Below are 25,646 nucleotides of genomic sequence, written 5' to 3' on the forward strand. Positions count from 1 at the left end.
TGTCTTGGCTAAGGTGTCTTGGCTAAGGTGTCTTGGCTAATGTGTCTTGGCTAAGGTGTCTTGGCTAAGGTGTCTTGGCTAATGTGTCTTGGCTAAGGTGTCTTGGCTAATGTGTCTCGACTAATGTGTCTTGGCTAATGTGTCTTGGCTAAGGTGTCTTTTCCAATGAGTCTTGGCTAATGTGTCTTGGCTAATGTGTCTTGGCTAAGGTGTCTTGGCTAATGTGTCTTGGCTAAGGTGTCTTGGCTAATGTGTCTTGGCTAATGTGTCTCGGCTAAGGTGTCTTGGCTAAGGTCTCTTGGCTAAGGTGTCTTGGCTAAGGTGTCTTGGCTAAGGTGTCTTGGCTAAGGTGTCTTGGCTAAGGTGTCTTGGCTAAGGTGTCTTGGCTAAGGTGTCTTGGCTAATGTGTCTTGGCTAATGTGTCTTGGCTAATGTGTCTTGGCTAATGTGTCTTGGCTAATGTGTCTTGGCTAAGGTGTCTTGGCTAATGTGTCTTGGCTAAGGTGTCTTGGCTAATGTGTCTTGGCTAATGTGTCTTGACTAAGGTGTCTTGGCTAAGGTGTCTTGGCTAAGGTGTCTTGGCTAATGTGTCTTGCCTAAGGTGTCTTGGCTAAGTTGTCTTGGCTAAGGTGTCTTGGCTAATGTGTCTTGGCTAATGTGTCTTGGCTAAGGTGTCTTGGCTAATGTGTCTTGGCTAAGGTGTCTTGGCTAATGTGTCTTGGCTAATGTGTCTTGGCTAAGGTGTCTTGGCTAAGGTGTCTTGGCTAAGGTGTCTTGGCTAATGTGTCTTGGCTAATGTGTCTTGGCTAAGGTGTCTTGGCTAATGTGTCTTGGCTAAGGTGTCTTGGCTAATGTGTCTCGGCTAAGGTGTCTTGGCTAATGTGTCTTGGCTAAGGTGTCTTGGCTAAGGTGTCTTGGCTAAGGTGTCTTGGCTAAGGTGTCTTGGCTAATGTGTCTTGGCTAAGGTGTCTTTTCCAATGAGTCTTGGGTAATGTGTCTTGGCTAAGGTGTCTTGGCTAATGTGTCTTGGCTAAGGTGTCTTGGCTAAGGTGTCTTGGCTAAGGTGTCTTGGCTAAGGTGTCTTGACTAATGTGTCTTGCCTAAGGTGTCTTGGCTAAGTTGTCTTGGCTAAGGTGTCTTGGCTAATGTGTCTTGGCTAATGTGTCTTGGCTAATGTGTCTTGGCTAATGTGTCTTGGCTAAGGTGTCTTGGCTAAGGTGTCTTGGCTAAGGTGTCTTGGCTTATGTGTCTTGGCTAAGGTGTCTTGGCTAAGTTGTCTTGGCTAAGGTGTCTTGGCTAATGTGTCTTGGCTAATGTGTCTTGGCTAATGTGTCTTGGCTAATGTGTCTTGGCTAAGGTGTCTTGGCTAAGGTGTCTTGGCTAAGGTGTCTTGGCTAATGTGTCTTGCCTAAGGTGTCTTGGCTAAGTTGTCTTGGCTAAGGTGTCTTGGCTAATGTGTCTTGGCTAATGTGTCTTGGCTAAGGTGTCTTGGCTAATGTGTCTTGGCTAAGGTGTCTTGGCTAAGGTGTCTTTTCCAATGAGTCTTGGGTAATGTGTCTTGGCTAAGGTGTCTTGGCTAAGGTGTCTTGGCTAATGTGTCTTGGCTAATGTGTCTTGGCTAAGGTGTCTTGGCTAAGGTGTCTTGGCTAAGGTGTCTTGGCTAATGTGTCTTGGCTAAGGTGTCTTGGCTAAGGTGTCTTGGCTAATGTGTCTTGGCTAAGGTGTCTTGGCTAATGTGTCTCGACTAATGTGTCTTGGCTAATGTGTCTTGGCTAAGGTGTCTTGGCTAATGTGTCTTGGCTAAGGTGTCTTGGCTAAGGTGTCTTGGCTAAGGTGTCTTGGCTAAGGTGTCTTGGCTAAGGTGTCTTGGCTAATGTGTCTTGGCTAAGGTGTCTTGGCTAATGTGTCTTGGCTAAGGTGTCTTTTCCAATGAGTCTTGGGTAATGTGTCTTGGCTAAGGTGTCTTGGCTAAGGTGTCTTGGCTAAGGTGTCTTGGCTAATGTGTCTTGGCTAAGGTGTCTTGGCTAAGGTGTCTTGGCTAATGTGTCTTGGCTAAGGTGTCTTGGCTAATGTGTCTCGACTAATGTGTCTTGGCTAATGTGTCTTGGCTAAGGTGTCTTTTCCAATGAGTCTTGGCTAATGTGTCTTGGCTAATGTGTCTTGGCTAAGGTGTCTTGGCTAATGTGTCTTGGCTAAGGTGTCTTGGCTAATGTGTCTTGGCTAATGTGTCTTGGCTAATGTGTCTTGGCTAAGGTGTCTTGGCTAAGGTGTCTTGGCTAAGGTGTCTTGGCTAATGTGTCTTGCCTAAGGTGTCTTGGCTAAGTTGTCTTGGCTAAGGTGTCTTGGCTAATGTGTCTTGGCTAATGTGTCTTGGCTAAGGTGTCTTTTCCAATGAGTCTTGGCTAAGGTGTCTTGGCTAAGGTGTCTTGGCTAAGGTGTCTTGGCTAATGTGTCTTGGCTAAGGTGTCTTGGCTAAGGTGTCTTGGCTAATGTGTCTTGGCTAAGGTGTCTTGGCTAATGTGTCTTGCCTAAGGTGTCTTGGCTAATGTGTCTTGGCTAAGGTGTCTTGGCTAATGTGTCTTGGCTAAGGTGTCTTGGCTAAGGTGTCTTGGCTAAGGTGTCTTGGCTAAGGTGTCTTGGCTAAGGTGTCTTGGCTAATGTGTCTTGGCTAAGGTGTCTTGGCTAATGTGTCTTGGCTAAGGTGTCTTTTCCAATGAGTCTTGGGTAATGTGTCTTGGCTAAGGTGTCTTGGCTAAGGTGTCTTGGCTAAGGTGTCTTGGCTAATGTGTCTTGGCTAAGGTGTCTTGGCTAAGGTGTCTTGGCTAAGGTGTCTTTTCCAATGAGTCTTGGGTAATGTGTCTTGGCTAAGGTGTCTTGGCTTATGTGTCTTGGCTAAGGTGTCTTGGCTAAGGTGTCTTGGCTAAGGTGTCTTGGCTAAGGTGTCTTGACTAATGTGTCTTGCCTAAGGTGTCTTGGCTAAGTTGTCTTGGCTAAGGTGTCTTGGCTAATGTGTCTTGGCTAATGTGTCTTGGCTAATGTGTCTTGGCTAATGTGTCTTGGCTAAGGTGTCTTGGCTAAGGTGTCTTTTCCAATGAGTCTTGGCTAAGGTGTCTTGGCTAAGGTGTCTTGGCTAAGGTGTCTTGGCTAATGTGTCTTGGCTAAGGTGTCTTGGCTAAGGTGTCTTGGCTAATGTGTCTTGGCTAAGGTGTCTTGGCTAATGTGTCTCGACTAATGTGTCTTGGCTAATGTGTCTTGGCTAAGGTGTCTTGGCTAATGTGTCTTGGCTAAGGTGTCTTGGCTAAGGTGTCTTGGCTAATGTGTCTTGGCTAAGGTGTCTTGGCTAAGGTGTCTTGGCTAAGGTGTCTTGGCTAAGGTGTCTTGGCTAATGTGTCTTGGCTAAGGTGTCTTTTCCAATGAGTCTTGGGTAATGTGTCTTGGCTAAGGTGTCTTGGCTAAGGTGTCTTGGCTAAGGTGTCTTGGCTAAGGTGTCTTGGCTAAGGTGTCTTGGCTAAGGTGTCTTTTCCAATGAGTCTTGGGTAATGTGTCTTGGCTAAGGTGTCTTGGCTAAGGTGTCTTGGCTAATGTGTCTTGGCTAAGGTGTCTTGGCTAATGTGTCTTGGCTAAGGTGTCTTTTCCAATGAGTCTTGGGTAATGTGTCTTGGCTAAGGTGTCTTGGCTAAGGTGTCTTGGCTAATGTGTCTTGCCTAAGGTGTCTTGGCTAAGTTGTCTTGGCTAAGGTGTCTTGGCTAATGTGTCTTGGCTAATGTGTCTTGGCTAAGGTGTCTTGGCTAATGTGTCTTGGCTAAGGTGTCTTGGCTAATGTGTCTTGGCTAATGTGTCTTGGCTAAGGTGTCTTGGCTAATGTGTCTTGGCTAAGGTGTCTTGGCTAAGGTGTCTTGGCTAAGGTGTCTTGGCTAATGTGTCTTGGCTAATGTGTCTTGGCTAAGGTGTCTTGGCTAATGTGTCTTGGCTAAGGTGTCTTGGCTAATGTGTCTTGGCTAAGGTGTCTTGGCTAATGTGTCTTGGCTAAGGTGTCTTGGCTAAGGTGTCTTGGCTAAGGTGTCTTGGCTAAGGTGTCTTGGCTAAGGTGTCTTGGCTAATGTGTCTTGGCTAAGGTGTCTTTTCCAATGAGTCTTGGGTAATGTGTCTTGGCTAAGGTGTCTTGGCTAATGTGTCTTGGCTAAGGTGTCTTGGCTAAGGTGTCTTGGCTAAGGTGTCTTGGCTAAGGTGTCTTGACTAATGTGTCTTGCCTAAGGTGTCTTGGCTTAGTTGTCTTGGCTAAGGTGTCTTGGCTAATGTGTCTTGGCTAATGTGTCTTGGCTAATGTGTCTTGGCTAATGTGTCTTGGCTAAGGTGTCTTGGCTAAGGTGTCTTGGCTAAGGTGTCTTGGCTAAGGTGTCTTGGCTAATGTGTCTTGGCTAAGGTGTCTTGGCTAAGTTGTCTTGGCTAAGGTGTCTTGGCTAATGTGTCTTGGCTAATGTGTCTTGGCTAATGTGTCTTGGCTAATGTGTCTTGGCTAAGGTGTCTTGGCTAAGGTGTCTTGGCTAAGGTGTCTTGGCTAATGTGTCTTGCCTAAGGTGTCTTGGCTAAGTTGTCTTGGCTAAGGTGTCTTGGCTAATGTGTCTTGGCTAATGTGTCTTGGCTAAGGTGTCTTGGCTAATGTGTCTTGGCTAAGGTGTCTTTTCCAATGAGTCTTGGGTAATGTGTCTTGGCTAAGGTGTCTTGGCTAAGGTGTCTTGGCTAAGGTGTCTTGGCTAATGTGTCTTGGCTAAGGTGTCTTGGCTAAGGTGTCTTGGCTAATGTGTCTTGGCTAAGGTGTCTTGGCTAATGTGTCTCGACTAATGTGTCTTGGCTAATGTGTCTTGGCTAAGGTGTCTTTTCCAATGAGTCTTGGCTAATGTGTCTTGGCTAATGTGTCTTGGCTAAGGTCTCTTGGCTAAGGTGTCTTGGCTAATGTGTCTTGGCTAAGGTGTCTTGGCTAAGGTGTCTCGGCTAAGGTGTCTTGGCTAATGTGTCTTGGCTAAGGTGTCTTGGCTAAGGTGTTTTGGCTAATGTGTCTCGGCTAATGTGTCTTGGCTAAGGTGTCTTGGCTAATGTGTCTTGGCTAATGTGTCTTGGCTAAGGTGTCTTGGCTAAGGTGTCTTGGCTAATGTGTCTTGGCTAAGGTGTCTCGGCTAATGTGTCTTGGCTAAGGTGTCTTGGCTAAGGTGTCTTGGCTAAGGTGTCTTGGCTAAGGTGTCTTGGCTAAGGTGTCTTGGCTAAGGTGTCTTGGCTAATGTGTCTTGGCTAAGGTGTCTTGGCTAATGTGTCTTGGCTAAGGTGTCTTTTCCAATGAGTCTTGGGTAATGTGTCTTGGCTAAGGTGTCTTGGCTAAGGTGTCTTGGCTAATGTGTCTTGCCTAAGGTGTCTTGGCTAAGTTGTCTTGGCTAAGGTGTCTTGGCTAATGTGTCTTGGCTAATGTGTCTTGGCTAAGGTGTCTTGGCTAATGTGTCTTGGCTAAGGTGTCTTGGCTAATGTGTCTTGGCTAATGTGTCTTGGCTAAGGTGTCTTGGCTAAGGTGTCTTGGCTAAGGTGTCTTGGCTAATGTGTCTTGGCTAATGTGTCTTGGCTAAGGTGTCTTGGCTAATGTGTCTTGGCTAAGGTGTCTTGGCTAATGTGTCTTGGCTAAGGTGGCTTGGCTAATGTGTCTTGGCTAAGGTGTCTTGGCTAAGGTGTCTTGGCTAAGGTGTCTTGGCTAAGGTGTCTTGGCTAAGGTGTCTTGGCTAATGTGTCTTGGCTAAGGTGTCTTTTCCAATGAGTCTTGGGTAATGTGTCTTGGCTAAGGTGTCTTGGCTAATGTGTCTTGGCTAAGGTGTCTTGGCTAAGGTGTCTTGGCTAAGGTGTCTTGGCTAAGGTGTCTTGACTAATGTGTCTTGCCTAAGGTGTCTTGGCTTAGTTGTCTTGGCTAAGGTGTCTTGGCTAATGTGTCTTGGCTAATGTGTCTTGGCTAATGTGTCTTGGCTAATGTGTCTTGGCTAAGGTGTCTTGGCTAAGGTGTCTTGGCTAAGGTGTCTTGGCTAATGTGTCTTGGCTAAGGTGTCTTGGCTAAGTTGTCTTGGCTAAGGTGTCTTGGCTAATGTGTCTTGGCTAATGTGTCTTGGCTAATGTGTCTTGGCTAATGTGTCTTGGCTAAGGTGTCTTGGCTAAGGTGTCTTGGCTAAGGTGTCTTGGCTAATGTGTCTTGCCTAAGGTGTCTTGGCTAAGTTGTCTTGGCTAAGGTGTCTTGGCTAATGTGTCTTGGCTAATGTGTCTTGGCTAAGGTGTCTTGGCTAATGTGTCTTGGCTAAGGTGTCTTTTCCAATGAGTCTTGGGTAATGTGTCTTGGCTAAGGTGTCTTGGCTAAGGTGTCTTGGCTAAGGTGTCTTGGCTAATGTGTCTTGGCTAAGGTGTCTTGGCTAAGGTGTCTTGGCTAATGTGTCTTGGCTAAGGTGTCTTGGCTAATGTGTCTCGACTAATGTGTCTTGGCTAATGTGTCTTGGCTAAGGTGTCTTTTCCAATGAGTCTTGGCTAATGTGTCTTGGCTAATGTGTCTTGGCTAAGGTGTCTTGGCTAAGGTGTCTTGGCTAAGGTGTCTTGGCTAATGTGTCTTGGCTAATGTGTCTCGGCTAAGGTGTCTTGGCTAAGGTCTCTTGGCTAAGGTGTCTTGGCTAATGTGTCTTGGCTAAGGTGTCTTGGCTAAGGTGTCTTGGCTAAGGTGTCTTGGCTAAGGTGTCTTGGCTAAGGTGTCTTGGCTAAGGTGTCTTGGCTAAGGTGTCTTGGCTAATGTGTCTTGGCTAAGGTGTCTTGGCTAAGGTGTCTTGGCTAATGTGTCTTGGCTAAGGTGTCTTGGCTAATGTGTCTCGACTAATGTGTCTTGGCTAATGTGTCTTGGCTAAGGTGTCTTTTCCAATGAGTCTTGGCTAATGTGTCTTGGCTAATGTGTCTTGGCTAAGGTGTCTTGGCTAATGTGTCTTGGCTAAGGTGTCTTGGCTAATGTGTCTTGGCTAATGTGTCTCGGCTAAGGTGTCTTGGCTAAGGTCTCTTGGCTAAGGTGTCTTGGCTAATGTGTTTTGGCTAAGGTGTCTTGGCTAAGGTGTCTTGGCTAAGGTGTCTTGGCTAAGGTGTCTTGGCTACGGTGTCTTGGCTAATGTGTCGTGGCTAATGTGTCTTGGCTAAGGTGTCTTGGCTAATGTGTCGTGGCTAATGTGTCTTGGCTAATGTGTCTTGGCTAATGTGTCTTGGCTTATGTGTCTTGGCTAAGGTGTCTTGGCTAAGGTGTCTTGGCTAAGGTGTCTTGGCTAAGGTGTCTTGGCTAAGGTGTCTTGGCTAAGGTGTCTTGGCTAAGGTGTCTTGGCTAATGTGTCTTGGCTAAGGGGTCTTGGCTAAGGTGTCTTGGCTAAGGTGTCTTGGCTAATGTGTCTTGGCTAAGGTGTCTTGGCTAATGTGTCTTGGCTAATGTGTCTTGGCTAAGGTGTCTTGGCTAATGTGTCTTGGCTAAGGTGTCTTGGCTAAGGTGTCTTGGCTAATGTGTCTCGGCTAAGGTGTCTTGGCTAAGGTGTCTTGGCTAAGGTGTCTTGGCTAAGGTGTCTTGGCTAATGTGTCTCGGCTAATGTGTCTTCGCTAAGGTGTCTTGGCTTATGTGTCCCGGCTAATGTGTCTTGGCTAAAGTGTCTTGGCTAAGGTGTCTCGGCTAATGTGTCTTGGCTAATGTGTCTTGGCTAAGGTGTCTTGGCTAAGGTGTCTTGGCTAATGTGTCTCGGCTAAGGTGTCTTGGCTAAGGTGTCTTGGCTAAGGTGTCTTGGCTAAGGTGTCTTGGCTAAGGTGTCTTGGCTAATGCGTCTTGGCTAATGTGTCTTGGCTAAGGTGTCTTTCCTAAGGTGTCTTGGCTAATGTGTCTTGGCTAATGTGTCTCGGCTAATGTGTCTTGGCTAAGGTGTCTTGGCTAAGGTGTCTTGGCTAAGGTGTCTTGGCTTATGTGTCTTGCCTAAGGGGTCTTGGCTAATGTGCCTCGGCTAATGTGTCTTGGCTAAGGTGTCTTGGCTATTGTGTCTTGGCTAAGGTGTCTTGGCTAAGGTGTCTTGGCTAAGGTGTCTTGGCTAAGGTGTCTTGGCTTATGTGTCTTGGCTAAGGTGTCTTGGCTAAGGTGTCTTGGCTAAGGTGTCTTGGCTAAGGTGTCTCGGCTAATGTGTCTTGGCTAAGGGGTCTTGGCTAATGTGTCTCGGCTAATGTGTCTTGGCTAATGTGTCGTGGCTAATGTGTCTTGGCTAATGTGTCTTGGCTAATGTGTCTTGGCTAAGGTGTCTTGGCTAAGGTGTCTTGGCTAAGGTGTCTTGGCTAAGGTGTCTTGGCTAATGTGTCTTGGCTAAGGGGTCTTGGCTAAGGTGTCTTGGCTAATGTGTCTTGGCTAAGGTGTCTTGGCTTATGTGTCTTGGCTAATGTGTCTTGGCTAAGGTGTCTTGGCTAAGGTGTCTTGGCTAATGTGTCTTGGCTAATGTGTCTCGGCTAATGTGTCTTGGCTAAGGTGTCTTGGCTAAGGTGTCTTGGCTAATGTGTCTTGGCTAAGGTGTCTTGGCTAAGGTGTCTTGGCTAATGTGTCTTGGCTAATGTGTCTTGGCTAAGGTGTCTTGACTAATGTGTCGTGGCTAATGTGACTTGGCTAATGTGTCTTGGCTAAGGTGTCTTGGCTAATGTGTCTTGGCTTATGTGTCTTGGCTAAGGTGTCTTGGCTAAGGTGTCTTGGCTAAGGTGTCTTGGCTAATGTGTCTTGGCTAAGGTGTCTTGGCTAATGTGTCTTGGCTAAGGGGTCTTGGCTAAGGTGTCTTGGCTAATGTGTCTTGGCTAAGGTGTCTTGGCTTATGTGTCTTGGCTAAGGTGTCTTGGCTAAGGTGTCTTGGATAAGGCGTCTTGGCTAAGGTGTCTTGGCTAATGTGTCTTGGCTAATGTGTCTTGGCTAAGGTGTCTTGGCTAAGGTGTCTTGGCTAATGTGTCTTGGCTAATGTGTCTCGGCTAATGTGTCTTGGCTAAGGTGTCTTGGCTAAGGTGTCTTGGCTAAGGTGTCTTGGCTTATGTGTCTTGGCTAAGGGGTCTTGGCTAATGTGTCTCGGCTAATGTGTCTTGGCTAAGGTGTCTTGGCTAATGTGTCTTGGCTAAGGTGTCTTGGCTAATGTGTCTTGGCTAAGGTGTCTTGGCTAAGGTGTCTTGGCTAAGGTGTCTTGGCTAATGTGTCTTGGCTAAGGTGTCTTGGCTAAGGTGTCTTGACTAAGGTGTCTTGGCTAATGTGTCTTGGCTAAGGGATCTCGGCTTATGTGTCTCGGCTAATGTGTCTTGGCTAAGGTGTCTTGGCTAATGTGTCTTGGCTAAGGTGTCTTGGCTAATGTGTCTTGGCTAATGTGTCTTGGCTAAGGTGTCTTGGCTAAGGTGTCTTGGCTTATGTGTCTTGGCTAAGGTGTCTTGGCTAAGGTGTCTTGGCTAAGGTGTCTTGGCTAATGTGTCTTGGCTAAGGGGTCTTGGCTAATGTGTCTTGGCTAATGTGTCGTGGCTAATGTGTCTTGGCTAATGTGTCTTGGCTAATGTGTCTTGGCTAATGTGTCTTGGCTAAGGTGTCTTGGCTAAGGTGTCTTGGCTAAGGTGTCTTGGCTAAGGTGTCTTGGCTAATGTGTCTTGGCTAAGGGGTCTTGGCTAAGGTGTCTTGGCTAATGTGTCTTGGCTAAGGTGTCTTGGCTAAGGTGTCTCGGCTAAGGTGTCTTGGCTAATGTGTCTTGGCTAATGTGTCTTGGCTGATGTGTCTTGGCTAATGTGTCTTGGCTAAGGTGTCTTGGCTAAGGTGTCTTGGCTAATGTGTCTTGGCTAATGTGTCTTGGCTAAGGTGTCTTGGCTAATGTGTCGTGGCTAATGTGTCTTGGCTAATGTGTCTTGGCTAATGTGTCTTGGCTAATGTGTCTTGGCTTATGTGTCTTGGCTAAGGTGTCTTGGCTAAGGTGTCTTGGCTAAGGTGTCTTGGCTAAGGTGTCTTGGCTAATGTGTCTTGGCTAAGGGGTCTTGGCTAAGGTGTCTTGGCTAAGGTGTCTTGGCTAATGTGTCTTGGCTAAGGTGTCTTGGCTAATGTGTCTTGGCTAAGGTGTCTTGGCTAAGGTGTCTTGGCTAATGTGTCTTGGCTAATGTGTCTTGGATAATGTGTCTTGGCTAAGGTGTCTTGGCTAAGGTGTCTTGGCTAAGGTGTCTTGGCTAATGTGTCTCGGCTAATGTGTCTTGGCTAAGGGGTCTTGGCTAATGTGTCTCGGCTAATGTGTCTTGGCTAAGGTGTCTTGGCTAATGTGTCTTGGCTAAGGTGTCTTGGCTAATGTGTCTTGGCTAAGGTGTTTCGGCTAAGGTGTCTTGGCTAAGGTGTCTTGGCTTATGTGTCTTGGCTAAGGTGTCTTGGCTAAGGTGTCTTGGCTAATGTGTCTTGGCTAATGTGTCTTGGCTAAGGTGTCTTGGCTAATGTGTCGTGGCTAATGTGTCTTGGCTAATGTGTCTTGGCTAATGTGTCTTGGCTAATGTGTCTTGGCTAAGGTGTCTTGGCTAAGGTGTCTTGGCTAAGGTGTCTTGGCTAAGGTGTCTTGGCTAATGTGTCTTGGCTAATGTGTCTTGGCTAAGGGGTCTTGGCTAATGTGTCTTGACAAATTTGTCTTGGCTAATGTGTCTTGGCTAAGGTGTCTTGGCTTATGTGTCTTGGCTAAGGTGTCTTGGCTTATGTGTCTTGGCTAAGGTGTCTTGGCTAAGGTGTCTTGGCTAAGGTGTCTTGGCTTATGTGTCTTGGCTAATGTGTCTTGGCTAAGGTGTCTTGGCTAAGGTGTCTTGGCTAATGTGTCTTGGCTAATGTGTCTCGGCTAATGTGTCTTGGCTAAGGTGTCTTGGCTAAGGTGTCTCGGCTAATGTGTCACGGCTAATGTGTCTCGGCTAATGTGTCTTGGCTAATGTGTCTTGACAAATTTGTCTTGGCTAATGTGTCTTGGCTAAGGTGTCTTGGCTTATATGTCTTGGCTAAGGTGTCGTGGCTAATGTGTCTTGGCTAAGGTGTCTTGGCTAAGGTGTCTTGGCTAAGGTGTCTTGGCTAAGGTGTCTTGGCTAAGGTGTCTTGGCTAATGTGTCTTGGCTAAGGTGTCTTGGCTAAGGTGTCTTGGCTAAGGTGTCTTGGCTAATGTGTCTTGGCTAAGGTGTCTTGGCTAATGTGTCTTGGCTAAGGTGTCTTGGCTAATGTGTCTTGACAAATTTGTCTTGGCTAATGTGTCTTGGCTAAGGTGTCTTGGCTTATGTGTCTTGGCTAAGGTGTCGTGGCTAATGTGTCTTGGCTAATGTGTCTTGGCTAATGTGTCTTGGCTAATGTGTCTTGGCTTATGTGTCTTGGCTAATGTGTCTTGGCTAAGGTGTCTTGGCTAAGGTGTCGTGGCTAAAGTGTCTTGGCTAAGGTGTCTTGGCTAAGGTGTCTTGGCTAAGGTGTCTTGGCTAAGGTGTCTTGGCTAAGGTGTCTTGGCTAATGTGTCTTGGCTAATGTGTCTTGGCTAAGGGGTCTTGGCTAAGGTGTCTTGGCTAATGTGTCTTGGCTAAGGTGTCTCGGCTAATGTGTCTTGGCTAAGGTGTCTTGGCTAATGTGTCTTGGCTAAGGTGTCTTGGCTAATGTGTCTTGGCTAATGTGTCTTGGCTAAGGTGTCTTGGCTTATGTGTCTTGGCTAATGTGTCGTGGCTAATGTGTCTTGGCTAATGTGTCTTGGCTAATGTGTCTCGGCTAATGTGTCTTGGCTAATGTGTCTCGGCTAATGTGTCTTGGCTAATGTGTCTCGGCTAATGTGTCTTGGCTAAGGTGTCTTGGCTAAGGTGGCTTGGCTAATGTGTCTTGGCTAATGTGTCTCGGCTAAGGTGTCTTGGCTAAGGTGTCTTGGCTAAGGTGTCTTGGCTAATGTGTCTTGGCTAATGTGTCTTGGCTAATGTGTCTCGGCTAATGTGTCTTGGCTAAGGTGTCTTGGCTAAGGTGTCTTGGCTAATGTGTCTTGGCTAATGTGTCTTGGCTAATGTGTCTTGGCTAATGTGTCTCGGCTAATGTGTCTTGTCTAAGGTGTCTTGGCTAATGTGTCTTGGCTAAGGTGTCTTGGCTAAGGTGTCTTGGCTAATGTGTCTCGGCTAATGTGTCTTGGCTAAGGTGTCTTGGCTAAGGTGTCTTGGCTAATGTGTCTTGGCTAAGGGGTCTTGGCTAAGGTGTCTTGGCTAATGTGTCTTGGCTAAGGTGTCTTGGCTAATGTGTCTTGGCTAAGGTGTCTTGGCTAATGTGTCTTGGCTAAGGTGTCTTGGCTAAGGTGTCTTGGCTAAGGTGTCTTGGCTTATGTGTCTTGGCTAATGTGTCTTGGCTAAGGTGTCTTGGCTAAGGTGTCTTGGCTAAGGTGTCTTGGCTAATGTGTCTTGGCTAAGGTGTCTTGGCTAATGTGTCTTGGCTAATGTGTCTTGGCTAAGGTGTCTTGGCTAAGGTGTCTTGGCTAAGGTGTCTTGGCTAAGGTGTCTTGGCTAAGGTGTCTTGGCTAATGTGTCTTGGCTAATGTGTCTCGGCTAATGTGTCTTGGCTAATGTGTCTCGGCTAATGTGTCTTGGCTAATGTGTCTTGGCTAATGTGTCTTGGCTAATGTGTCTTGGCTAATGTGTCTTGGCTAAGGTGTCTTGGCTAAGGTGTCTTGGCTAAGGTGTCTTGGCTTATGTGTCTTGGCTAAGGTGTCTTGGCTAAGGTGTCTTGGCTAAGGTGTCTTGGCTAATGTGTCTTGTCTAAGGGGTCTTGGCTAATGTGTCTCGGCTAATGTGTCTTGGCTAATGTGTCTCGGCTAATGTGTCTTGGCTAATGTGTCTTGGCTAATGTGTCTTGGCTAATGTGTCTTGGCTAAGGTGTCTTGGCTAAGGTGTCTTGGCTAATGTATCTTGGCTAATGTGTTTTGGCTAAGGCGTCTTGGCTAAGGTGTCTTGGCTAATGTGTCTTGGCTAATGTGTCTTGGCTAATGTGTCTTGGCTAAGGTGTCTTGGCTAATGTGTCTTGGCTAAGGTGTCTTGGCTAAGGTGTCTTGGCTAATGTGTCTTGGCTAATGTGTCTTGGCTAATGTGTCTTGGCTAAGGTGTCTTGGCTAATGTGTCTTGGCTAAGGTGTCTTGGCTAAGGTGTCTTGGCTAATGTGTCTTGGCTAATGTGTCTTGGCTAATGTGTCTTGGCTAAGGTGTCTTGGCTAATGTGTCTTGGCTAAGGTGTCTTGGCTAAGGTGTCTTGGCTAAGGTGTCTTGGCTAATGTGTCTTGGCTAATGTGTCTCGGCTAATGTGTCTCAGCTAAGGTGTCTTGGCTAAGGTGTCTTGGCTAAGGTGTCTTGGCTAATGTGTCTTGGCTAATGTGTCTCGGCTAATGTGTCTTGGCTAAGGTGTCTTGGCTTATGTGTCTTGGCTAATGTGTCTTGGCTAAGGTGTCTTGGCTAAGGTATCTTGGCTAAGGTGTCTTGGCTAATGTGTCTTGGCTAATGTGTCGCGGCTAGTGTGTCTCGGCTAATGTGTCTTGGCTAAGGTGTCTTGGCTAATGTGTCTTGGCTAAGGTGTCTTGGCTAATGTGTCTTGGCTAAGGTGTCTTGGCTAAGGTGTCTTGGCTAAGGTGTCTTGGCTTATGTGTCTTGGCTAAGGTGTCTTGGCTAAGGTGTCTTGGCTAAGGTGTCTTGGCTAAGGTGTCTTGGCTAAGGTGTCTTGGCTAATGTGTCTCGGCTAATGTGTCTTGGCTAATGTGTCTCGGCTAATGTGTCTTGGCTAATGTGTCTTGGCTAATGTGTCTTGGCTAATGTGTCTTGGCTAAGGTGTCTTGGCTAAGGTGTCTTGGCTAATGTGTCTTGGCTAATGTGTCTTGGCTAAGGTGTCTTGGGTAAGGTGTCTTGGCTAATGTGTCTTGGCTAATGTGTCTTGGCTAAGGTGTCTTGGCTAATGTGTCTTGGCTAAGGTGTCTTGGCTAAGGTGTCTTGGCTAATGTGTCTTGGCTAATGTGTCTTGGCTAATGTGTCTTGGCTAATGTGTCTTGGCTAATGTGTCTTGGCTAAGGTGTCTTGGCTTATGTGTCTTGGCTAATGTGTCTTGGCTAAGGTGTCTTGGCTAAGGTGTCTTGCTTAATGTGTCTTGGCTAAGGTGTCTTGGCTAAGGTGTCTTGGCTTATGTGTCTTGGCTAAGGTGTCTTGGCTAAGGTGTCTTGGCTAAGGTGTCTTGGCTAAGGTGTCTTGGCTAAGGTGTCTTGGCTAATGTGTCTTGGCTAATGTGTCTCGGCTAATGTGTCTTGGCTAATGTGTCTCGGCTAATGTGTCTTGGCTAATGTGTCTTGGCTAATGTGTCTTGGCTAATGTGTCTTGGCTAAGGTGTCTTGGCTAAGGTGTCTTGGCTAATGTGTCTTGGCTAATGTGTATTGGCTAAGGTGTCTTGGCTAATGTGTCTTGGCTAATGTGTCTTGGCTAATGTGTCTTGGCTAATGTGTCTTGGCTAATGTGTCTTGGCTAATGTGTCTCAGCTAATGTGTCTTGGCTAAGGTGTCTTGGCTAAGGTGTCTTGGCTAAGGTGTCTTGGCTTATGTGTCTTGGCTAAGGTGTCTTGGCTAAGGTGTCTTGGCTAAGGTGTCTTGGCTAAGGTGTCTTGGCTAAGGTGTCTTGGCTAATGTGTCTTGGCTAATGTGTCTCGGCTAAGGTGTCTTGGCTAAGGTGTCTTGGCTAATGTGTCTTGGCTAATGTGTCTTGGCTAATGTGTCTTGGCTAATGTGTCTTGGCTAAGGTGTCTTGGCTAAGGTGTCTTGGCTTATGTGTCTTGGCTAAGGTGTCTTGGCTAAGGTGTCTTGGCTAAGGTGTCTTGGCTAAGGTGTCTTGGCTAATGTGTCTTGTCTAAGGGGTCTTGGCTAATGTGTCTCGGCTAATGTGTCTTGGCTAATGTGTCTCGGCTAATGTGTCTTGGCTAATGTGTCTTGGCTAATGTGTCTTGGCTAAGGTGTCTTGGCTAAGGTGTCTTGGCTAATGTATCTTGGCTAATGTGTCTTGGCTAAGGCGTCTTGGCTAAGGTGTCTTGGCTAATGTGTCTTGGCTAATGTGTCTTGGCTAATGTGTCTTGGCTAAGGTGTCTTGGCTAATGTGTCTTGGCTAAGGTGTCTTGGCTAAGGTGTCTTGGCTAATGTGTCTTGGCTAATGTGTCTTGGCTAATGTGTCTTGGCTAATGTGTCTTGGCTAAGGTGTCTTGGCTAAGGTGTCTTGGCTAATGTGTCTTGGCTAATGTGTCTCGGCTAATGTGTCTCAGCTAAGGTGTCTTGGCTAAGGTGTCTTGGCTAATGTGTCTTGGCTAATGTGTCTCGGCTAATGTGTCTTGGCTAATGTGTCTTGGCTAATGTGTCTCAGCTAAGGTGTCTTGGCTAAGGTGTCTTGGCTAAGGTGTCTTGGCTAAGGTGTCTTGGCTAAGGTGTCTTGGCTAAGGTGTCTTGGCTAAGGTGTCTTGGCTAAGGTGTCTTGGCTAATGTGTCTCGGCTAAGGTGTCTTGGCTAAGGTGTCTTGGCTAAGGTGTCTTGGCTAAGGTGTCTTGGCTAAGGTGTCTTGGCTAATGTGTCTTGGCTAAGGTGTCTTGGCTAAGGTGTCTTGGCTAAGGTGTCTTGGCTAAGGTGTCTTGGCTAAGGTGTCTTGGCTAAGGTGTCTTGGCTAATGTGTCTCGGCTAAGGTGTCTTGGCTAAGGTGTCTTGGCTAAGGTGTCTTGGCTAAGGTGTCTTGGCTAAGGTGTCTTGGCTAATGTGTCTTGGCTAAGGTGTCTTGGCTAAGGCGTCTTGGCTAATGTGTCTTGGCTAATGTGTCTTGGCTAATGTGTCTCGGCTAAGGTGTCTTGGCTAAGGTGTCTTGGCTAAGGTGTCTTGGCTTATGTGTCTTGGCTAAGGTGTCTTGGCTAAGGTGTCTTGGCTAAGGTGTCTTGGCTAAGGTGTCTTGGCTAAGGGGTCTTGGCTAATGTGTCTCGGCTAATGTGTCTTGGCTAATGTGTCTTGGCTAATGTGTCTTGGCTAAGGTGTCTTGGCTAATGTGTCTTGGCTAAGGTGTCTTGGCTAAGGTGTCTTGGCTAATGTGTCTTGGCTAATGTGTCTTGGCTAATGTGTCTTGGCTAATGTGTCTTGGCTAATGTGTCTTGGCTAATGTGTCTTGGCTAAGGTGTCTTGGCTAAGGTGTCTTGGCTAATGTATCTTGGCTAATGTGTCTTGGCTAAGGCGTCTTGGCTAAGGTGTCTTGGCTAATGTGTCTTGGCTAAGGTGTCTTGGCTAATGTGTCTTGGCTAATGTGTCTTGGCTAAGGTGTCTTGGCTAAGGTGTCTTGGCTAATGTGTCTTGGCTAATGTGTCTCGGCTAATGTGTCTCAGCTAAGGTGTCTTGGCTGAGGTGTCTTGGCTAAGGTGTCTTGGCTAATGTGTCTTGGCTAATGTGTCTTGGCTAATGTGTCTTGGCTAAGGTGTCTTGGCTAAGGTGTCTTGGCTAAGGTGTCTTGGCTTATGTGTCTTGGCTTATGTGTCTTGGCTAAGGTGTCTTGGCTAAGGTGTCTTGGCTAAGGTGTCTTGGCTAAGGTGTCTTGGCTAAGGGGTCTTGGCTAATGTGTCTCGGCTAATGTGTCTTGGCGAATGTGCCTTGGCTAATGTGTCTTGGCTAATGTGTCTTGGCTAAGGTATCTTGGCTAAGGTGTCTTGGCTTAGGTGTCTTGGCTTATGTGTCTCGGCTAAGGTGTCTTGGCTAAGGTGTCTTGGCTAATGTGTCTTGGCTAAGGTGTCTTGGCTAAGGTGTCTTGGCTAATGTGTCTCGGCTAAGGTGTCTCGGCTAATGTGTCTTGGCTAAGGTGTCTTGGCTAATGTGTCTTGGCTAAGGTGTCTTGGCTAAGGTGTCTTGGCTAAGGTGTCTTGGCTAATGTGTCTTGGCTAATGTGTCTTTTCTAATGTGTCTTGGCTAAGGTGTCTTGGCTAATGTGTCTTGGCTAATGTGTCTCGGCTAATGTGTCTTGGCTAATGTGTCTTGGCTAAGGTGTCTTGGCTAATGTGTCTCGGCTAATGTGTCTTGGCTAAGGTGTCTCGGCTAATGTGTCTTGGCTAATATGTCTTGGCTAATGTGTCTTGGCTAATGTGTCTTGGCTAAGGTGTCTTGGCTAATGTGTCTTGGCTAATGTGTCTTGGCTAAGGTGTCTTGGCTAATGTGTCTTGGCTAAGGTGTCTTGGCTAAGGTGTCTTGGCTAATGTGTCTTGGCTAATGTGTCTTGGCTAATGTGTCTTGGCTAATGTGTCTTGGCTAATCTGTCTTGGCTAAGGTGTCTTGGCTAATGTGTCTTGGCTAAGGTGTCTTGGCTAAGGTGTCTTGGCTAATGTGTCTTGGCTAAGGTGTCTTGGCTAAGGTGTCTTGGCTAATGTGTCTTGGCTAATGTGTCTTGGCTAAGGTGTCTTGGCTAATGTGTCTTGGCTAATGTGTCTTGGCTAATGTGTCTTGGCTAAGGTGTCTTGGCTTATGTGTCTTGGCTAAGGTGTCTTGGCTAATGTGTCTTGGCTAATGTGTCTTGGCTAAGGTGTCTTGGCTAAGGTGTCTTGGCTAATGTGTCTTGGCTAAGGTGTCTTGGCTAATGTGTCTTGGCTAAGGTGTCTTGGCTAATGTGTCTTGGCTAAGGTGTCTTGGCTAAGGTGTCTTGGCTAATGTGTCTTGGCTAATGTGTCTTTTCTAATGTGTCTTGGCTAAGGTGTCTTGGCTAATGTGTCTTGGCTAAGGTGTCTTGGCTAATGTGTCTTGGCTTAGGTGTCTTGGCTAATGTGTCTTGGCTAATGTGTCTTGGCTAATGTGTCTTGGCTAAGGTGTCTTGGCTAAGGTGTCTTGGCTAATGTGTCTTGGCTAAGGTGTCTTGGCTAAGGTGTCTTGGCTAAGGTGTCTTGGCTAAGGGGTCTTGGCTAATGTGTCTCGGCTAATGTGTCTTGGCGAATGTGCCTTGGCTAATGTGTCTTGGCTAATGTGTCTTGGCTAAGGTATCTTGGCTAAGGTGTCTTGGCTTAGGTGTCTTGGCTTATGTGTCTCGGCTAAGGTGTCTTGGCTAAGGTGTCTTGGCTAATGTGTCTTGGCTAAGGTGTCTTGGCTAAGGTGTCTTGGCTAATGTGTCTCGGCTAAGGTGTCTCGGCTAATGTGTCTTGGCTAAGGTGTCTTGGCTAATGTGTCTTGGCTAAGGTGTCTTGGCTAAGGTGTCTTGGCTAAGGTGTCTTGGCTAATGTGTCTTGGCTAATGTGTCTTGGCTAATGTGTCTTGGCTAATGTGTCTTGGCTAATGTGTCTTGGCTAATGTGTCTCGGCTAATGTGTCTTGGCTAATGTGTCTTGGCTAAGGTGTCTTGGCTAATGTGTCTCGGCTAATGTGTCTTGGCTAAGGTGTCTCGGCTAATGTGTCTTGGCTAATATGTCTTGGCTAATGTGTCTTGGCTAATGTGTCTTGGCTAAGGTGTCTTGGCTAATGTGTCTTGGCTAATGTGTCTTGGCTAAGGTGTCTTGGCTAAGGTGTCTTGGCTAATGTGTCTTGGCTAAGGTGTCTTGGCTAAGGTGTCTTGGCTAATGTGTCTTGGCTAATGTGTCTTGGCTAATGTGTCTTGGCTAATCTGTCTTGGCTAAGGTGTCTTGGCTAATGTGTCTTGGCTAAGGTGTCTTGGCTAAGGTGTCTTGGCTAATGTGTCTTGGCTAAGGTGTCTTGGCTAAGGTGTCTTGGCTAATGTGTCTTGGCTAATGTGTCTTGGCTAAGGTGTCTTGGCTAATGTGTCTTGGCTAATGTGTCTTGGCTAATGTGTCTTGGCTAAGGTGTCTTGGCTTATGTGTCTTGGCTAAGGTGTCTTGGCTAATGTGTCTTGGCTAATGTGTCTTGGCTAAGGTGTCTTGGCTAAGGTGTCTTGGCTAATGTGTCTTGGCTAAGGTGTCTTGGCTAATGTGTCTTGGCTAAGGTGTCTTGGCTAATGTGTCTTGGCTAAGGTGTCTTGGCTAAGGTGTCTTGGCTAATGTGTCTTGGCTAATGTGTCTTTTCTAATGTGTCTTGGCTAAGGTGTCTTGGCTAATGTGTCTTGGCTAAGGTGTCTTGGCTAATGTGTCTTGGCTTAGGTGTCTTGGCTAATGTGTCTTGGCTAATGTGTCTTGGCTAATGTGTCTTGGCTAAGGTGTCTTGGCTAATGTGTCTTGGCTAAGGTGTCTTGGCTAAGGTGTCTTGGCTAATGTGTCTTGGCTAATGTGTCTTGGCTAAGGTGTCTTGGCTAATGTGTCTTGGCTAAGGTGTCTTGGCTAAGGTGTCTTGGCTAAGGTGTCTTGGCTAAGGTGTCTTGGCTAATGTGTCTTGACTAATGTGTCTTGGCTAAGGTGTCTTGGCTAACGTGTCTTGGCTAATGTGTCTTTTCTAATGTGTCTTGGCTAAGGTGTCTTGGCTAATGTGTCTTGGCTTAGGTGTCTTGGCTAACGTGTCTTGGCTAATGTGTCTTGGCTAATGTGTCTTGGCTAAGGTGTCTTGGCTAATGTGTCTTGGCTAAGGTGTCTTGGCTAAGGTGTCTTGGCTAAGGTGTCTTGGCTAATGTGTCTTGGCTAAGGTGTCTTGGCTAATGTGTCTTGGCTTAGGTGTCTTGGCTAACGTGTCTTGGCTAATGTGTCTTGGCTAATGTGTCTTGGCTAAGGTGTCTTGGCTAATGTGTCTTGGCTAAGGTGTCTTGGCTAAGGTGTCTTGGCTAAGGTGTCTTGGCTAATGTGTCTTGGCTTAGGTGTCTTGGCTAATGTGTCTTGGCTAATGTGTCTTGGCTAATGTGTCTTGGCTAAGGTGTCTTGGCTAATGTGTCTTGGCTAATGTGTCTTGGCTTAGGTGTCTTGGCTAATGTGTCTCGGCTAATGTGTCTTGGCTAATGTGTCTTGGCTAAGGTGTCTTGGCTAAGGTGTCTTGGCTAAGGTGTCTTGGCTAATGTGTCTTGGCTAATGTGTCTTGGCTAATGTGTCTTGGCTAAGGTGTCTTGGCTAAGGTGTCTTGGCTAATGTGTCTTGGCTAAGATGTGTTGGCTAATGTGTCTTAGCTAATGTGTCTTGGCTAATGTGTCTTGGCTAATGTGTCTTGGCTAATGTGTCTTGGCTAAGGTGTCTTGGCTAAGGTGTCTTGGCTAATGTGTCTTTTCTAAGGTGTCTTGGCTAAGGTGTCTTGGCTGATGTGTCTTGGCTAATGTGTCTTGGCTAATGTGTCTTTTCTAATGTGTCTTGGCTAAGGTGTCTTGGCTAATGTGTCTTGGCTAAGGTGTCTTGGCTAATGTGTCTTGGCTAATGTGTCTTGGCTAAGGTGTCTTGGCTAATGTGTCTTGGCTAAGGTGTCTTGGCTAAGGTGTCTTGGCTAAGGTGTCTTGGCTAATGTGTCTTGGCTTAGGTGTCTTGGCAAATGTGTCTTGGCTAAGGTGTCTTGGCTAATGTGTCTTGGCTAAGGTGTCTTGGCTAAGGTGTCTTGGCTAAGGTGTCTTGGCTAATGTGTCTCGGCTAAGGTGTCTTGGCTAAGGTGTCTTTGCTAATGTGTCTTGGCTAATGTGTCTTGGCTAATGTGTCTTGGCTAATGTGTCTTGGCTAAGGTGTCTTGGCTAATGTGTCTTGGCTAAGGTGTCTTGGCTAAGGTGTCTTGGCTAAGGTGTCTTGGCTAAGGTGTCTTGGCTAATGTGTCTTGGCTAATGTGTCTTGGCTAAGGTGTCTTGGCTAAGGTGTCTTGGCTAATGTGTCTTGGCTAATGTGTCTTGGCTAAGGTGTCTTGGCTAATGTGTCTTGGCTAAGGTGTCTTGGCTAAGGTGTCTTGGCTAATGTGTCTTGGCTAATGTGTCTTGGCTTAGTTGTCTTGGCTAATGTGTCTCGGCTAATGTGTCTTGGCTAATGTGTCTTGGCTAAGGTGTCTTGGCTAAGGTGTCTTGGCTAAGGTGTCTTGGCTAATGTGTCTTGGCTAATGTGTCTTGGCTAATGTGTCTTGGCTAAGGTGTCTTGGCTAATGTGTCTTGGCTAATGTGTCTCGGCTAATGTGTCTTGGCTAAGGTGTCTTGGCTAAGGTGTCTTGGGTAAGGTGTCTTGGCTAATGTGTCTTGGCTAATGTGTCTTGGCTAAGGTGTCTTGGCTAATGTGTCTTGGCTAAGGTGTCTTGGCTAATGTGTCTTGGCTAAGGTGTCTTGGCTAATGTGTCTTGGCTAAGGTGTCGTTGATAAAGTGTCTTGGCTAAGGTGTCTTGGCTAAGGTGTCTTGGCTAATGTGTCTAGGCTAAGGTTTCTTGGCTAATGTGTCTTGGCTAATGTGTCTTGGCTAATGTGTCATGGCTAATGTGTCGTGGCTAAAGTGTCTTGGCTAATGTGTCTTGGCTAATGTGTCTTTTCTAAGGTGTCTTGGCTAATGTGTCTTGGCTAATGTGTCTTGGCTAAGGTGTCTTGGCTAAGGTGTCTTGGCTAAGGTGTCTTGGCTAATGTGTCTTGGCTAATGTGTCTTGGCTAATGTGTCTTGGCTAATGTGTCTTGGCTAATGTGTCTTGGCTAACGTGACTTGGCTAATGTGTCTTGGATAATGTGTCTCGGCTAATGTGTCTTGGTTACGGTGTGTTGGCTAAGGTGTCTTGGCTAAGGTGTCTTGGCTAAGGTGTCTCGGTTAATGTGTCTTTTCTAATGTGTCTTGGCTTAGGTGTCTTGGCTAATGTGTCTTGGCTAATGTGTCTTGGCTAATGTGTCTTGGCTAATGTGTTTCGGCTAATGTGTCTTGGCTAAGGTGTCTTGGCTAAGGTGTCTTGGCTAATGTGTCTTGGCTAATGTGTCTTGGCTAATGTGTCTCGGCTAATGTGTCTTGGTTACGGTGTCTTGGCTAAGGTGTCTTGGCTAAGGTGTCTTGGCTAAGGTGTCTCGGTTAATGTGTCTTGGCTAATGTGTCTTGGCTTAGGTGTCTTGACTAATGTGTCTTGGCTAATGTGTCTTGGCTTAGGTGTCTTGGCTAATGTGTCTTGGCTAATGTGTCTTGGCTAATGTGTTTCGGTTAATGTGTCTTGGCTAATGTGTCTTGGCTAAGGTGTCTTGGCTAATGTGTCTTGGCTAATGTGTCTCGGCTAATGTGTCTTGGTTACGGTGTCTTGGCTAAGGTGTCTTGGCTAAGGTGTCTTGGCTAAGGTGTCTCGGTTAATGTGTCTTGGCTAATGTGTCTTGGCTTAGGTGTCTTGACTAATGTGTCTTGGCTAATGTGTCTTGGCTAATGTGTTTCGGCTAATGTGTCTTGGCTAAGGTGTCTTGGCTAAGGTGTCTTGGCTAATGTGTCTTGGCTAATGTGTCTTGGCTAAGGTGTCTTGGCTAATGTGTCTTGGCTATTGTGTCTTGGCTAATGTGTTTTGGCTAATGTGTCTTGGCTAATGTGTCTCGGCTAATGTGTCTTGGCTAAGGTGTCTTGGCTAATGTGTCTTGGCTAATGTGTCTTTGCTAAGGTGTCTTGGCTAGTGTGTCTTGGCTAAGGTGTCTTGGCTAATGTGTCTTGGCTAATGTGTCTTGGCTAAGGTGTCTTGGCTAAGGTGTCTTGGCTAATGTGTCTTGGCTAATGTGTCTTGGCTAAGGTGTCTTGGCTAATGTAACTTGGCTAATGTGTCTTGGCTAATGTGTTTCGGCTAATGTGTCTTGGCTAATGTGTCTTGGCTAATGTGTCTTGGCTAATGTGTCTTGGCTAATGTGTCTTGGCTAATGTGTCTTGGCTAATGTGTCTCGGCTAAGGTTTCTTGGCTAAGGTGTCTTGGCTAATGTGTCTTGGCTAATGTGTCGTGGCTAAGGTGTCTTGGCTAAGGTGTCTTGGCTAATGTGTCTTGACTAATGTGTCTTGGCTAAGGTGTCTTGGCTAATGTGTCTTGGCTAATGTGTCTTGGCTAATGTGTCTTGGCTAATGTGTCTTGGCTAATGTGTCTTGGCTAATTTGTCTTGGCTAATGTGTCTTGGCTAAGGTGTCTTGGCTAATGTGTCTTGGCTAATGTGTCTTGGCTAATGTGTCTTGGCTAATGTGTCTTGGCTAATGTGTCTTGGCTAATGTGTCTTGGCTAATGTGTCTCGGCTAATGTGTCTTGGTTACGGTGTCTTGGCTAAGGTGTCTTGGCTAAGGTGTCTTGGCTAAGGTGTCTTGGCTAATGTGTCTTGGCTAATGTGTCTTGGCTAATGTGTCTTGGCTAATGTGTCTTGGCTAATGTGTCTTGGCTAATGTGTCTTGGCTAAGGTGTCTTGGCTAATGTGTCTTGGCTAATGTGTCTTGGCTAATGTGTCTTGGCTAAGGTGTCTTGGCTAATGTGTCTTGGCTAAGGTGTCTTGGCTAAGGTGTCTTGGCTAAGGTGTCTTGGCTAAGGTGTCTTGGCTAATGTGTCTTGGCTAATGTGTCGTGGCTAATGTGTCTTGGCTAATGTGTCTTGGCTAATGTGTCTCGGCTAAGGTGTCTTGGCTAATGTGTCTTGGCTAATGTGTCTTGGCTAATGCGTCTTTTCTAAGGTGTCTTGGCTAAGGTGTCTTGGCTAATGTGTCTTGGCTAATATGTCTTGGCTAATGTGTCTTGGCTAATGTGTCTTGGCCAAGGTGTCTTGGCTAATGTGTCTTGGCTAAGGTGTCTTGGCTAATGTGTCTTGGCTAATGTGTCTTGGCTAATGTGTCTTGGCTAATGTGTCTTGGCTAATGTGTCTTGGCTAAGGTGTCTTGGCTAAGGTGTCTTGGCTAAGGTGTCTTGGCTAATGTGTCTTGGCTAATGTGTCTTGGCTAATGTGTCTTGGCTAATGTGTCTTGGCTAATGTGTCTTGGCTAAGGTGTCTTGGCTAATGTGTCTCGGCTAATGTGTCTTGGTTACGGTGTCTCGGCTAAGGTGTCTTGGCTAAGGTGTCTTGGCTAAGGTGTCTTGGCTAATGTGTCTTGGCTAATGTGTCTTGGCTAATGTGTCTTGGCTAATGTGTCTTTTCTAAGGTGTCTTGGCTAAGGTGTCTTGGCTAATGTGTCTTGGCTAATGTGTCTTGGCTAATGTGTCTTGGCTAATGTGTCTTGGCTAAGGTGTCTTGGCTAATGTGTCTTGGCTAATGTGTCTTGGCTAAGGTGTCTTGGCTAAGGTGTCTTGGCTAAGGTGTCTTGGCTAATGTGTCTTGGCTAATGTGTCTTGGCTAATGTGTCTTGGCTAATGTGTCTTGGCTAATGTGTCTCGGCTAAGGTGTCTTGGCTAAGGTGTCTTGGCTAATGTGTCTTGGCTAATGTGTCTTGGCTAAGGTGTCTTGGCTAATGTGTCTTGGCTAATGTGTCTTGGCTAATGTGTCTAGGCTAATGTGTCGTGGCTAAGGTGTCTTGGCTAAGGTGTCTTGGCTAATGTGTCTCGGCTAATGTGTCTTGGCTAAGGTGTCTTGGCTAAGGTGTCTTGGCTAATGTGTCTAGGCTAAGGTTTCTTGGCTAATGTGTCTTGGCTAATGTGTCTTGGCTAATGTGTCTTGGCTAATGTGTCGTGGCTAAAGTGTCTTGTCTAATGTGTCTTGGCTAATGTGTCTTTTCTAAGGTGTCTTGGCTAATGTGTCTTGGCTAATGTGTCTTGGCTAATGTGTCTTGGCTAAGGTGTCTTGGCTAAGGTGTCTTGGCTAAGGTGTCTTGGCTAATGTGTCTTGGCTAATGTGTCTTGGCTAATGTGTCTTGGCTAATGTGTCTTGGCTAATGTGTCTTGGCTAATGTGTCTTGGCTAATGTGTCTTGGCTAATGTGTCTCGGCTAATGTGTCTTGGTTACGGTGTCTTGGCTAAGGTGTCTTGGCTAAGGTGTCTTGGCTAAGGTGTCTCGGTTAATGTGTCTTGGCTAATGTGTCTTGGCTTAGGTGTCTTGGCTAATGTGTCTTGGCTAATGTGTCTTGGCTAATGTGTCTTGACTAATGTGTCTTGGCTAATGTGTCTTGGCTAATGTGTCTCGGCTAATGTGTCTTGGCTAAGGTGTCTTGGCTAAGGTGTCTTGGCTAATGTGTCTTGGCTAATGTGTCTTGGCTAAGGTGTCTTGGCTAAGGTGTCTTGGCTAAGGTGTCTTGGCTAATGTGTCTTGGCTAATGTGTCTTTGCTAAGGTGTTTTGGCTAGTGTGTCTTGGCTAAGGTGTCTTGGCTAATGTGTCTTGGCTAATGTGTCTTGGCTAAGGTGTCTTGGCTAAGGTGTCTTGGCTAATGTGTCTTGGCTAATGTGTCTTGGCTAAGGTGTCTTGGCTAATGTAACTTGGCTAATGTGTCTTGGCTAATGTGTTTCGGCTAATGTGTCTTGGCTAATGTGTCTTGGCTAATGTGTCTTGGCTAATGTGTCTTGGCTAATGTGTCTTGGCTAATGTGTCTTGGCTAATGTGTCTTGGCTAATGTGTCTCGGCTAATGTGTCTTGGCTAAGGTGTCTTGGCTAAGGTGTCTTGGCTAAGGTGTCTTGGCTAATGTGTCTTGGCTAATGTGTCGTGGCTAAGGTGTCTTGGCTAAGGTGTCTTGGCTAATGTGTCTTGACTAATGTGTCTTGGCTAAGGTGTCTTGGCTAATGTGTCTTGGCTAATGTGTCTTGGCTAATGTGTCTTGGCTAATGTGTCTTGGCTAATGTGTCTCTTCTAATGTGTCTTGGTTAC

General features: G+C 46.4%; 1 long non-coding RNA gene across 1 annotated transcript in view; it reads left to right on the forward strand.

Moving 5' to 3' along the window:
- LOC125774429 (uncharacterized) overlaps window positions 1–25,646 on the forward strand; it is a 76,309-nt gene that overhangs the window by 38,794 nt on the left and 11,869 nt on the right. Inside the window, exons 6-14 of the long non-coding RNA XR_007420878.1 lie at window positions 4,942–5,025; window positions 8,316–8,357; window positions 8,400–8,469; window positions 9,758–10,037; window positions 10,780–10,905; window positions 12,138–12,249; window positions 14,686–16,043; window positions 20,286–20,593; window positions 25,186–25,507. This is a non-coding gene — a long non-coding RNA (uncharacterized LOC125774429). The remainder of the gene's footprint in view (window positions 1–4,941; window positions 5,026–8,315; window positions 8,358–8,399; window positions 8,470–9,757; window positions 10,038–10,779; window positions 10,906–12,137; window positions 12,250–14,685; window positions 16,044–20,285; window positions 20,594–25,185; window positions 25,508–25,646) is intronic.

Source organism: Anopheles funestus, unplaced genomic scaffold, assembly GCF_943734845.2.
Source record: "Anopheles funestus unplaced genomic scaffold, idAnoFuneDA-416_04 scaffold_53_ctg1, whole genome shotgun sequence".
Classification (NCBI taxonomy): Eukaryota; Metazoa; Arthropoda; class Insecta; order Diptera; family Culicidae; genus Anopheles; species Anopheles funestus.